The sequence below is a fragment of the Elephantulus edwardii genome, unplaced genomic scaffold (assembly GCF_000299155.1).
Source record: "Elephantulus edwardii isolate Elephantulus edwardi_28Jun2011 unplaced genomic scaffold, EleEdw1.0 scaffold00088, whole genome shotgun sequence".
Taxonomy (NCBI): domain Eukaryota; kingdom Metazoa; phylum Chordata; class Mammalia; order Macroscelidea; family Macroscelididae; genus Elephantulus; species Elephantulus edwardii.
In genome coordinates this window covers 7,622,898-7,636,241 of record NW_006399838.1, presented here as the reverse complement: position 1 = coordinate 7,636,241, position 13,344 = coordinate 7,622,898, and positions in this window count along the sequence as shown.

Below are 13,344 nucleotides of genomic sequence, written 5' to 3'. Positions count from 1 at the left end.
CAAACCCCAAAAAGAGTGCACCATTAGAGGAGGGAGGGAAATGTGCAACAAGGAATGAATGAATGAATGAATGAATGTAAAATCCAACTTTTCTGTTTGTTAAAATCACAATTAAAATTTAAAAAATAATTTAAAAACATTTATTTTTTTAATTTAAAAAATTTTATTTTTTGTATGTGTACCATCAAATCAGATCTGACTTGGTACAGGAGGAGATTGTCCCTCCTTCTTCAGCAGAGCATCTGGTGGATTTGAACCACATACCTCTGGGATTGCAGTGCAGCTTTTTGCCACTAGGCCACCAGAGCTGCCCATAAAACATTTTTTTAAAAAAACTGGTGTCTTCACTTCCAGAGAGTCAAGAGTTCATGACAAACTGAAATTCCCTTCTGCATTTCCACCTTTTTAATCAGGATGCTACGACAGAAACTTTGGTGTAGGTGTTCAGTACTGGCATGTGGACATCCGTCATTTCTTCTGGTCTCATGGAGGAGGCAGGGATAAAGTTGGTCACAGAGGTGATCAGCATTCATTTATTCACTCCATGTGCTCCCCTTGTCCTCATTCTCCTTCTTTCTCTACTGTTCCAGGCAAATAGAGACCCAGTGTTCACATGTAAGTTCAGTTTGAAGTCGCATTGAAGTCAATTTATGAAAGCCAAAAACGAACCTTGAACATGTCCCCCCTGAATTTAGAAACTAACTTAAGAACCCATTTGAAGCATTGAGCACAAATGACGGAAGACTAGAATAGTTTATAGGATGGCACTGAGGACGTCATCCATGAAGAAAAGAAAAGGTCATTAAAATGACAGAAAAGGCAACAATGACTATCAGAAGGGCCTCTCAAACATGCTCCTGAACACACAGAAATGCAAATGAAAGGACGAAATTCTGAGGTAAGAAAGTTAAAGAGGATATTTGAAAGGCAAGCTCAAGAAGACAAAGCAAGTATTATATTGAAATTTACCAAGACATGGAGTTTGAAAACAAAAAAACGTGGTGCAACCACTATGGAAGGCAATATGGCGCTTTCTCGAAAAGTTGAAAATAGAAATACCATTTGATCCAGCAATTCCACTACTGGGAATATACCCCAAAGAGACCATAACTGACACCCACGCAGATATATGCACACCCATGTTTATCACAGCTTTGTTCACAATAGCAAAGAACTGGAAAAAAACCCAAGTGCCCATCAACAAATGAATGGATAGAGAAGCTGTGGTATATTCACACAATGGAATACTATGCTGCATTGAAAAATAAGAAAATCATGCAATATTATTCAAAATGGGTGACCCTGGAGGACATTATGCGGAGTGAAATATTTCAGTCACAAAAGGACAAATACTGCATAGTGTCACTACTGTAAACCAAGACTGACATCAGGGTTGGGGGCCACTGAGAAAGAGGGGATAAATAATTTATACGGCATTGAAATAGATGAGAGAGAGAACTGTTTAAAGGGATATGTGATTAGGTATTATTGTCATGATGGGAGTCCAGAATAAAGGCTTCATAGTGGAGTGGACCTGGGGGGAGGGATTGTATAACAATGAAAGAATTCTTCTTTTACTTTTCAAAGAGAAGAGTGTACTAGGTGAGGGGAGGGGTGGGCAGGGAGAAAAGTGCAACAATGAATGAATGGAAATCCAAAGTCTCTGTATACTTTCATTAAAACTAATAACAATAATAAAGAAATTGTAAAAAAAAAAACCCACAATAGCATGCTCAGTATTTCCCAAGGTAAAAGAACGAGGGGGGGATCAAGCTTTGATTTGTAGTACAGACAAGGAAAATATGGAATGATTTCTAAGAATTTCCTAGTATGAAAAGCAATACTGCCATTTTCTTACACACACATACACACTTGACCTCCTTTCTCCTGTCAATACATTGTTGATTATTAATAGTGTTTCCCTCACTGGAGACACTAGATGGTGGGAAGGGTTGACACCTCCCTTTCGCTACTGAATAAGTATTAGAGGTTCACATCTATCCAGAGTCTCCTCAGAAGACTGACTCACAATCCACTTCCAGGAAATGACTCTTTAAAAACTCTTCAGTTCTGCTCCGTAAGGCATAGAGCTGTCATCTGTGGGAATCAACTCCGTAACAACTAGTTTCAATTGTATGTTAAGTGTGATTGTTGTTGTATATTGTTGAGTCAAAACTGACCAATCGGTGATCTCTAATGGGTCTTCCTTCGGAGGTAATAAATCACTTCTGAGGAGATTGCCCAATTCTCTCCTTCAGACCAGCTGGTGGGTTTGAACCACATATCTTTATGTTGGTAACACTATTCCTTACCATTATGTCATCAGATCTCCCTAAAGGTGATTGTGTTAATATGATTCACATAAAAACTATTTAAAAATATGTATATACTATATAAACTATAGATAAATATACTATCTGTGGCTTTTCTTTATTAAATGTTCTTTTTTCTCGAGTAGTTGTTGGTTTTTTCCTACTCCACTGCACTGCACACAGTGCCAGGGATAGTGACTCACTGCAATTCTCCCTGGGATTTCTGAGGCTGTAAATGTTCACCGGAGAAGCCTGCCCACCTCTGTCCAGAGCCACTATGGATAGAATTGAGGCAGACACAAAGCCTTTTTTGTAAACAATACCTTATAGAACATGACACCAGAGCTTCTACAGCCAGTAAGTACATTTTTTTTAAAGCAACAAAATAACAACAACAAAACCCTTTGCTTAGTTTTCTCTCTCTCACTTCCTTGTCTGCAAACTTTCTCACCAAACAAGAGTTCCTTCCGATTGGCTTGAACATGAGGAAAGGCTGGGGCCGGTCCTTGCCCTCCTCCCAGAAGGTGGACTGGAGCAGAGTCCCTGTTTCTCGGCTTTCTCTTTGTCTGCTCTCATCTTTTGCATTCTTTTAGTCCTTGAGTGTTTATTCTTATTTTATTCATTCACATCTCTTCAAAGGAGGCTTCAGGAAGAGACAGGTATGATTTCAGAAGAGCTTATCTAAGAAAACAGAAAGTGGCATTTCTCCACCTAAGCGCAAGATAAGAAACACGGTGACACATTGAAGGGACTTCCTTCTTCCAATCTGAAGTCATTCCAGCTATCTTGCCCAGCAGTCAGCGTCCTCGGAAACACTAGGAACAAACTACATTTAGTTGACAAATACCAGATTCAGGTTATTTCCCCCCTAGAATCAGGTAATTTTTTAATAATTCACTTTGTAAGTTCTAGAAAGTAGTCCCTTGTCTGTAGGAAGTTGCACTGCTGAGCGAAAAGGCTGCACTTCTCTGGAAGTTCAAAGCCACCACCGGCTCCACAACCAAATATGGGCCGTCTTGTCCGTACCGTTGGTAGCCTCAGAAAACCCACTGGACGGTCAGCTGTGAGTTGACTGTGACTCAGTGGCCCTGAGTGAAAGTGAAGCTGTAGTCATGTGGGAAAATGACCATCTGACCAAGGGTCTCTAAGGACAAAAGGGCCCCAAGTGGAATGTTTTCAGCTTAAAACAAACTAACAGTTCACCAAGTAACTAATGTGGGTGCCACTGTCTGGACAAAGAATCATGCAGGAGACGTGTGTGTTGCTATGATACGGTCAGGTTTCAGCAGAACATCTAGACTAAGACTAGGGAGAAAGATCTGATGATCTGCCTCTTAAAATCAGTCGATAAAAAAATATTTTATTTTTAAGAAAAAATTCTTTCATTGTTTTTCAATCCCTCCCCCCAGGTCCACTCCACTACGTAGCCTTCGCTCTGGACTCCTGTCATGACAAAAAAAATCCCTAATAATTTTCCCTCTTAAACAGTTTTCTCTCTCATCTGTTTCAATGCAGTATACATTATTGAACCCATCCTTCTCAGTCTCCCCCCAACCCCGAGGTCAGTCCTGCTTTAAAACAGTGGCACCATGCAGTATTTGTACTTTTGTGACTGAGATATTTAACTCAGCATAATGTCCTCCAGGGTCACCCATTTTGAATAATATTGCATGAGTTCCTTGGTTTTCAATGCAGCGTAGTATTCCATTGTGTGAATATACCACAGTTTCTCTATCCATTGGTTTGTTGATGGGGACCTAGGTTCTTTCTAGGTCCTTGCTATTGTGATCAAAGCCGTGATACACATGGGTGTACATATATCTGCTTGGGTGGCAGTTTGGGTCTCTTTGGGGTATATTCCCAGTAGTGGAATTGCTGGGTCAAATAGTATCTCTATTTGCAACTTTTTGAGAAAGCGCCATACCTCCTTCCACAGTGGTTGCACCATTTTACACTCCCACCAACAGTGAATAAGGGTTCCAGTTTCTCCACAACCTCGCCACCATTTGTTGCTTGCTTTTTTTTTTTCACAATAAATATTTTTATAAAAATCTTGGTATCCTTAAAAATCCTCTTCCCATCCCCTTGGGGAAATTCCCTACAGCATGGATTGACACGGTGACTGCAGCAATGGGCGAGAGTGTGTCACAGATGATGAGGTCAGTCCGGAATAGGACAGCGTTCAGGTCTGCCGTTCATAGGGTCGCTATGAGTCACACTCGACTAGACAGTTCCTAACAACAGCAACAACCGTAAACCCACTGCCGCTGAGTCAAGTCTGATCCACTGTTACCTCCCGTCAGGTTCTCAAGGCCATAGATTGTAACAGGAAAAGGTTGTCTTACCTTTCTCATCTGGTCTTAGAGTGAGTTACTTGCATGGCTAAAGGTTGGCAGTTTGAATCCACCCTAGAACCCTAAAAAGAGATCTCTTTTGCCTGCCTTTATCGTCCTCAGTTATTACACAATGGCTTTCTTCATAACAATAGGATAGCCTTGTAGACGCCCCCTGCCCCCACCCAGCAGTCTGTCACAGATTCTGTCCTGTGTGTCCGTCCCAAGCCAAGACCAAAGCAAGCGGACGAATGAATGCCTGTAATGATTGAGGCTGAAGTTACCAGGCCAGGATGGAAGTCATGAAGGGTGAGGCCTTAGCAAATATTCGATCTTCAAAAACATTCATTCCCATTGAGTCGGAACCAATTCAAGGCTGACCCTCCAGCGGGTTTCCAGGGGCTAACTCGCACGGGGCAAGATTACTCATCTTGCTCCCACAGAACCTCTGATGGATTCTAACGGCCTCGTGGTGCCACCTTTGGCGTTGATGTAGTAACTTCCTAGTCTCTGGGCCACCAGAGCTCCCCATGTCACCTCAGTTACAGTAGTTAGGTATCATCAGTCAGAACCAGCCGGCCCTCAGCTCTGAGGCTTTTCAGAGGCAGTAAGTTGTCAGGGAGGAGTTTGTCTTTCTTCTGTGGAGCAGCTGCATGCCTTTGGGTTGGTCGTGTAACATCTTACCACTAAGCCACCAGAGAGACATCCAAATGCAGTGAAAGAGAAGGAAATGGAGAAAAGGAGAAAGAAAAGAAAAGGGGAGGGGAGGGGAGGGGAGCGGAGGGGAGAGGAGAAGAGGAGAGGAAGAGAGAGAGAGAGCGCGCATGAGAAAGAAGAAAGAAGGAAGAAAAGGAGGGAAAGAAAGAAGGAAAAAAGAACAAACAACAAACACAGTCAGCCCTGGAAAGCTAAGACAGCACAGCTCTCAACATGTGCCCTAACCTTCCAGGAACCTCTGCTGTAGCCCTAACCCTACAGCTGACTTGAATCCAGATTTTTCTTGGAACTACAACTGTTAGACATAGTCTCCTCTCTGTCAGTCAGTAGAGGATTCTTGTGCCCAATCAGGGCAGATTAAAAATGTTACGCTTATCAAACTGACAAACCAAGAATGCCTAGGAAATAGGCGACCAGGAAAAAAGGCATTCCCTTGGGGAGGTTGACGGTGTTGACTTAATGATAAGAATCTGAACAGCCAGGGTGTCAGCCAGTACAGGAAATCCATCCCCACGGTGAGTCGGAAGTGCCCCAGCCAGACTGACGGCATTTGGCCACGCCGACTGGTTCCAAAGGGCATCACCTGGGTTTCCTAGTCAGGACGGGGCACTGACAGGGGGTGAAGGGTGAAGACCATGGTGTCAAGACAAGAGGCAAGAAATGGGCTTCTCCTTGACTCCCTGTGACTCACGTTTATTCAATTTTAAAATCATTTTGACTTTAAAAAACCACAAAATAGATTGCTGTGATGCATTACTCTAGAGCTGGAGCCTCATAGCTGACCATCTGTTGTTGTTGTTGTGTGCTGGGGAGTCAGACCCCTAGCAGACCCTCTAGCGACTTTTCAGAGGCAGTAAATCGCACAGGGGAAGAGGGCCCCTCCCTCCTGCAGAGCAGCTGACAGATTTCAAGCTTCTGCCTTGAGCTGGTCACACAACTCCTCACCACCAGACCAACAGAGCTCCAAAGACAAGTGCTTTATCAGGAGGCAGAGGAAAACCACTGCAAAGGGTGGGGTTTGGGGTGTGTCTCACTATCTTGGTCAGAAGATAAAACTAGTAATTCATGTGGTGGGATAGTAGACAGACTGGCTAGATCAACATCTGCACTGCCAATAAACCAAATATTCAGTTTGTGTAACATCACTGGACCTCTGGTGGCATAGTGGTCAGAAGCTACGCTGAAATCCCAAAGGTACACAGTTAGAATCCACCAGCTGTTCTGTGGGAGAAGGACAGGCAATCTTCTCCTGTGCCGTTTCCTGCTTCTGAAAACCCGCTGGAGGGTCACTTCTGGGTTGGTTCCAACTCGATGGCAAGCAATGATCATGTAAAGTAGGGGGCTCTGGTGGCTTAGTGCTAAGGGGTTGTGTTGTCAGCCCAAAGGCTCGCAGTTTGAATCCACCAGCTGCTTCTGAGGAGGAAGATGAGCATTCTCCTTCTATGGGATTTACTGCCCCTGAAAACCCGCTGGTGGGTCAGCTGTGAGTCAGTTCCAACTGCAAGGACATAACAGTGACAACGACATCCTATAAAGGGGGCTCTGGTGGTCTAGTGGGTCAGTAGGTGCACTGCCAAGCCAGAAGCATACAGTTGGAATCCATCAATTGCTCCAAGAGAGAAAGAGGGGTGATTTCCTCACTTGTAGCTGACCCTTCAGTGGGTTTCAAAGGCAGTAAATCTCATGGGAGGAGGTTGCCTTTCTTTCTCCCACAGAGCAGCTTGTGGATTCAAACAGCTCACCTTCGGGGTGGCAGCCCCATTCCTTACCGCTAGCCGCCAGAGCTCCCTTTGTGGGATGTACAGCCTCTGAACACGCACTGGAAGGTCATCTATGCGTCAGTTTCAACTCCATGGCAATGAGAGAAAACAATAAAGGAACAAGACCAAACTCTGTGAGGGATTCAGAAATGAAGACGTATTTCTTGCCCCGGCTAGACATCACGATATAGATGAAGGCTTAAGATTGTAAAGTTACGTTCTAAGACAAAATGCGGTAAGTCTAAATAAGAACTCTCACTGAAGCAGAGGAGGGAGAGAACCGTCTAAAAGAGAGATGTAACTGGGTATTTCTGTCATCACAGGAGACTAGAGCGAGGGCTGCATGGTGGAGGGGACCTGGGGGAGGGTTTGTAAAACAATGAAAGAATCTTTTCTTTTACTTTTCCATAATTTTTGGACTCATGTACTTATAACTTGTTAGTCAAATTTGTGTCTTCTAGGTTGCAACACCCCCATGATACATCTTGAAGGATATGTACATGTACAGCCAAGCACAATCAATAAGAGTGCACCTGAATTCCAAAATCAATCTCCATAATAGTCTATGTGTTTCCTACTGCCAAAGGGGCCCTTTAGAGTAGTGAGAGAAGATCTTCACCCTGAAACCCACAGCGTCCCTTTTCAGCAGGAAGTAGCTAAGAGAATACGCCATCCCCTTTTCCTTATGACTCAGGGTGAAGTCTCTCTCAGGGAGGAGTGATAGGGAATGGCAAAGGACACATTGACAAAGGAGATTAATCAGAACTGGCTTTGACAAGCACTGTGACATTTGGACAAGAACAAACTGGGAGGAGGGTAGAGAGAATAGTGCAACAATGAATGAGTGGAAGCCCAAAATCTCTGTAAATGTTTATGAAAATTAATAAAATATAATTATAGAAAAAGAAGAAAAAAGAAGGGTAAGCTTTATAGAAGGTCTGAGGGCTCCTCGGTTGTGAAGGGTAGTCACCATTTCAGCAGGGGTAAGTGCAAACAGTTTTCTTCCGTCCTCACATGTCATGTACTGGTGTTCTCAAATGCCTTTCTTGCCAGCTGTTTCTCCTGGGAATTTGGGTTCTTAACACCACAATCTTCTGTTTCAGTCCGTTAGATAAGTTCTTGGGCCCAAATTGTCAGTCTCAGTTATGGCCTGACCAGAATGGTCTGGCCAAGAAGATTTTCTGAGTCCTAAGGAGTTTTCATCTAGCATTAGACAGTAAATTAAAAGACATGTTGCGATGGGAAAGTCTGCTGTTAGGGACTGCTCCAAAGTACTGAAGAGCAATGATGTCTCTCTGGGGACTAAGGTGCACCTGATACAGACCATGGTCTTTGCAGTCACTTGTTATGCATCAGAGAGCTGAGCAATGACTAGGGAGGATAGATGGAGAATTGATACCTTTGAGCTGTGGTGCTGGAGAAGAGTATTGAGAATACCATGGACTGCTAACAAAAGAAGCAGATTCATCCTGGAGAGGGTTAAGCCAGGCTGCTCCTTGGAGGCAAGGATTCTGGGACTTCCTCTTACATACTTTGAACATAATTGTAAGGAGGAACAGGTCCTTGGAGAGGACATTATGATTGGGAGGTGGAGGGACTACGCAAGAGAGGAAGACCTTCTATGAGATGCATTGATTCGGTGACTGGGATAACGGGGGTATGTGTGTCAGAGACAGTGTGATTGGTACAGAATAGAGCAGGGTTTAAGGCTGTTGTACATAGGGTCGCTATGAGTCGCAGGTGACTCGACGGCACATAACAACAACAACAAGGAGTTTTCAGTATCTCCTTGACCCTTTAAACTTAGACCTATGGAAAGACTTTGCATCAAAGGTTACCCTGTGTTAAGTCAAAGTTATGAAGAAAAGTGGTTCCAAACTACTCAGGAGCCGGAGAAATTTGTGTCCCAATTACAGGTTATTTACAATCCTCTATTTTCACAGCTTGAAGTAAACCGGATAGATTTCTGTTCCTTAATAGAATGTGTCTGATCAATTATGTGACAAGACGAATGCAAAGAGCAGTGATACAGAGTGGACACTGCCCTTGTGCTGACACAGAAGAAGAATTTTAAACATGGTATTTCGGGATGAGTCAGTCAGAACTTGCTGTTTCTTTTTTGCCAGCCTTTAATTACTCACCCTCTCTCTTGCTCTTTTCTCTTTATTTTCCCAGCCTTATGGATACAATGAAAGTTTTGAGAGATTAAAAGTGGGAAATAAAATCAAATCAGGAGCAGAGCCAGTCCACAAATACAGCAGGTGCAGATTTGTTGCCATTCTGATATTTGGACAATCAATACGGTATAGGCTATGACTGGCATCTTTTTCTGGAAGTGGGGAGTCAAACCAGAAGAGGCTATGAAGACCATCCAGGAAAGGTGGAATCCTTGCATAGGGGTGGTCCTGCCCAGCGGGGCTGGGGTCCCCCACAGAGGAGAACGGGGTTATAGAGCCCTGTGAAACACTGGACTCTTACTTCCTACTTATTTTGGCCACTTTCATCTCTGTGGTATACATTTCACAGCCTCAGGAGTCTACTTCAGTGGATGACTATTTAGAACGGACTGATTTTGTAGCATTTATTGGTAAATATTATTTTTTAATATCCTAAAATTATCATGCTACTTGCTGAAACTGAAGAGGGTTTTAAAGTTCATTTTGCTAGCTGAAATGAAGATGATTCTAACTATTTACTGAAAAAGATCAAAGACTACATACAGCCTCCAGCATCAAGGAGGGGAACCCAACCCCCACAATGTTACCACCAGACTAGTAAGTAACATTATGACAAATGGAGAAAAGATTTAAATTGTCAATGATTTCATTGTATTTGGAAGCTTAACCAATACCCTTGGGTAGCAGCAGTCAAGAAATTATTCTGGGGGAGCTCTGATGGCCTAGTGGCAAGAAGCTGCACTGCAATCCCAAAGGTGCATGGTTCGAATCCACCAGATGCTCCGCTGGAAAAGGAGGGACAATCTCCTCCTGTACCAGTCAGATCCGATTTGACGGTACACACACACAAATTAATAAAAGAAAATAAAAAATAAAAAAGAAATTAATCTGCTGCTAAAGACCTCTTTGCTGCGGAGCCCGAAGTCGAAGGCACTCCTGTCACGGGTCACGGTATTTCCAACTATTTCGCATGCGTGTGAAAGTTGGCAATGAAAAAAAAAAGCCTGAGGAAGAATTGATGCTGCTAAATCGTGGTCTGGGTGAAGTGCATTGAATGCTCGTCGATCGCCAAAGGAACAAACCATGACATCAGAACGGTCCTGATAAGCAGGGAGGCGGAAACTTCTTTTGTCATACTTTGGACACGTCATCAGAAGGAACTGGTCCTTGGGAAAAGATCACGTAGAAAAAAGTACAGAGTCAGTCTCTGAGGGAAAGACCCTCGTCCTGGGGGACCGACACAGTGACTACAGAGTGTGAGTATCAGTTAATAGAAGAGGACCCACATCCAGGTGGACGAGTGTCAGTGAGTACAGTGTCAGTCAGTGAGGGAAGGACCCTCGGCCACGTGGACTGACACAGTGACTGCGGCAATGCAAGGTTTCGTAGTGTTGTACACGTGGCTGTTCTGGCTAGGAGACAGCTCGACAGCACCTAACAAGAGCAGCAGGGCTTATTTTGTCTACTACAAAACGTGGAAAACATACGTTATGCTGGTCACTTGTCCATCCAGGAGAAGGTGCCCTATGCTACGAAGAAAATATTATACAGAGCTTGATTTGATAATCTGTTTTATGAAAAAGAATTCTTTCTTTAAAATGACAGACAACTGGAACTTAGCATTATTTCTCAGTTATATTAATCTTTTTTTAAATTTTTTTAATTTTTTGTATGTACTGTCAAATCAGATCTGACTGGTACAGGAGGAGATTGTTCCTCCTTCCCCGACAGAGCATCTGATGGATTTGAACCGAGTTATATTAATCTTTAATGAACCCATATAGTCTGTTTAAAATCTATACTATCTGTGCTAAGAAAATCTATTCATTAGAAAGCCAGTCCATGATTTTGGTAATAAAGCCAATATTCATTTTCCAGATAGGCTGTCTAAGCTATCTTGTGATGCTGTCACAGAAATGGCACAAGTGAATGGCTTTGACAGACTTCATTTCTCACAACTTTACCTGGTTAGAAGTTCAGATTCAGGGTGCTGGCTCCGGCGGACAGCTGTCTGACTCTGGAGACTCTGAAACTGTTTCTGTGCCTCTGAGTGACCTTGAGGTTGGGCATCTCTCTTCCCCCATCTCTGCTTCTTAGTAGCTTCTTTAGTCTTTTTTTTTTTTTTAAATTGCCCCTCTTTTCCCTGCAGAGCATGTGGTGGATTCGAACCACGTGTCTTCGGGGTTGCAGAGCAAGTTCTTGCCACTAGGCCGCCAGAGCTCCTTTAGTCTTTTATCTTTCAAAAGAAATTGATCCTACAACCTATACTAACCCTATCTCATTAGCATGAGAAAAACAACTCATTCCCAAATGAGTCTTAGCCATAAGCACAAAGGTTAGGATTTACAACACACATTTTGAGGGGACACAATTCTATCCGGAACAGAAGCTAATCCTAGTAACCTTCAAAGTCTTCATGATTTAACTTTATAAATATAAGACTTTATCTACACTTATGTTCCATGATGCCAGCTGAAAGATTATGTTGATCACCTACTGTAACCCACTGTACTGGTAAATGGTGGAGACTTTAATGGGTAAAAAGCTATTTGTCTAAGTGAGTTTGTTTGGCTTAGTGGTAAGGAGTTGTGCTGTCAATGCAAAAGCATGTGGTTCACATCTATCAACTGTTCCGTGTGGCAAAGATGGGAAATTGGCTCTCATGCGAGTTATTGCCTCTGAAAACTTCCAGGGCTGGTGCGGTCAGCAGGGAGTTGATTCTGACTTGACAGTACACGACAAAAAAAATAGTTTCATTCACAGGGTCACTGTAAGTCACCTATGACTTTACGGCACTTAATGACAACAACAGCATAGAGAGAGATCAGTTGTGGACAGAAAGTGAAGCTACCAAGCCAAAGGTGGGTGACTTTAATCTGCAGCCCTCAGGCCTGTTTTTAATTGTTTTTGGTCAAACATTCTTCCAGGTCTTTAGCCATGGTCTGTTCACTTGCTGTACAGAGGTAACTCGTGGTTGCTGTGAAGCTGAATGGAGGATGGTGTTTGCTGGAACTCCCTGATTAAAACAAGCTTGGAGGCAGGAGTGGCATCTGCTTCCAAAATACCTTGTCTCCAGAAACTCTATGAACCTGGAGAAAGGATGAAAGTTATACAAGTGTTCAGGTTTTTTGTTCATAGGGTCACTATGAGTCTTCTACAACTCAATGTCACTTAATGACAAACGACGATGATTTGTAAACATTTTCTACCTGATGTCTTAATATGTAATTTGTTTGTGAAGAAAAAGTGTCCATTGATTTAGATTTCCTACAAGTACTAGAACATTCAGGACATTTTAAGTTAGGGATGGAACATTTTGATTCATTCCAAAGGGCCCACAAGCAAATGACTTTTGCCACAAAAATTCAAAATGCGTAACGTAAGTTGTATGGTTCAGGCAGTAAAAATTATTTTTACAATTTGTCAGAAATGACAAGCAATTTAGATGTGTCCCAGGACGGTCTCTTCATGCCAGCTTATTCCCTGTGCTGGCCTCCCTGGTGGTCAGACAGAGGGGTTTTAAAGCTAATACTAGAGCACTCACATCTGCAGACACATTTCTTTCAATGACCAAATGGTGCTCGCACTCTGATGGGTGGTACAGCATCAAGTTGAGGAACCAATAATCAAATTTAAAACCACTTGGGGGAAAGTTTTCAAGTACTGGAAAAACCCACGTGACTAGAAACATCACTCTCCTCGGGCTGGGCTTAGTGTATAACACCGTGTCAGAAAAACAGGAAACTGAAGAATTCAGTGCAGTGATTCTCAGATTTCTTCTGCTAAGAATCTCTTTTGGTGGCAAGGTTTGAGAAGTCTTTCTTATTTTAATTTAATTTTATTTTTATTTTCATTTACAAAGTCTTTCCTTTATTCTGCACGCATCTTTCTTCCTCGGCTTATTATGTCATTTTATTATAAAAAAATTGTTGTTGTTGTTGTTGTTATGTGCCATCGAGTCGCCTGCGACTCATAGCGACTCTATGTACAACAGCCCTAAATTCTGCTCTGTCCTGTGCCAATCGCACTGTCTCTGACACTCCCA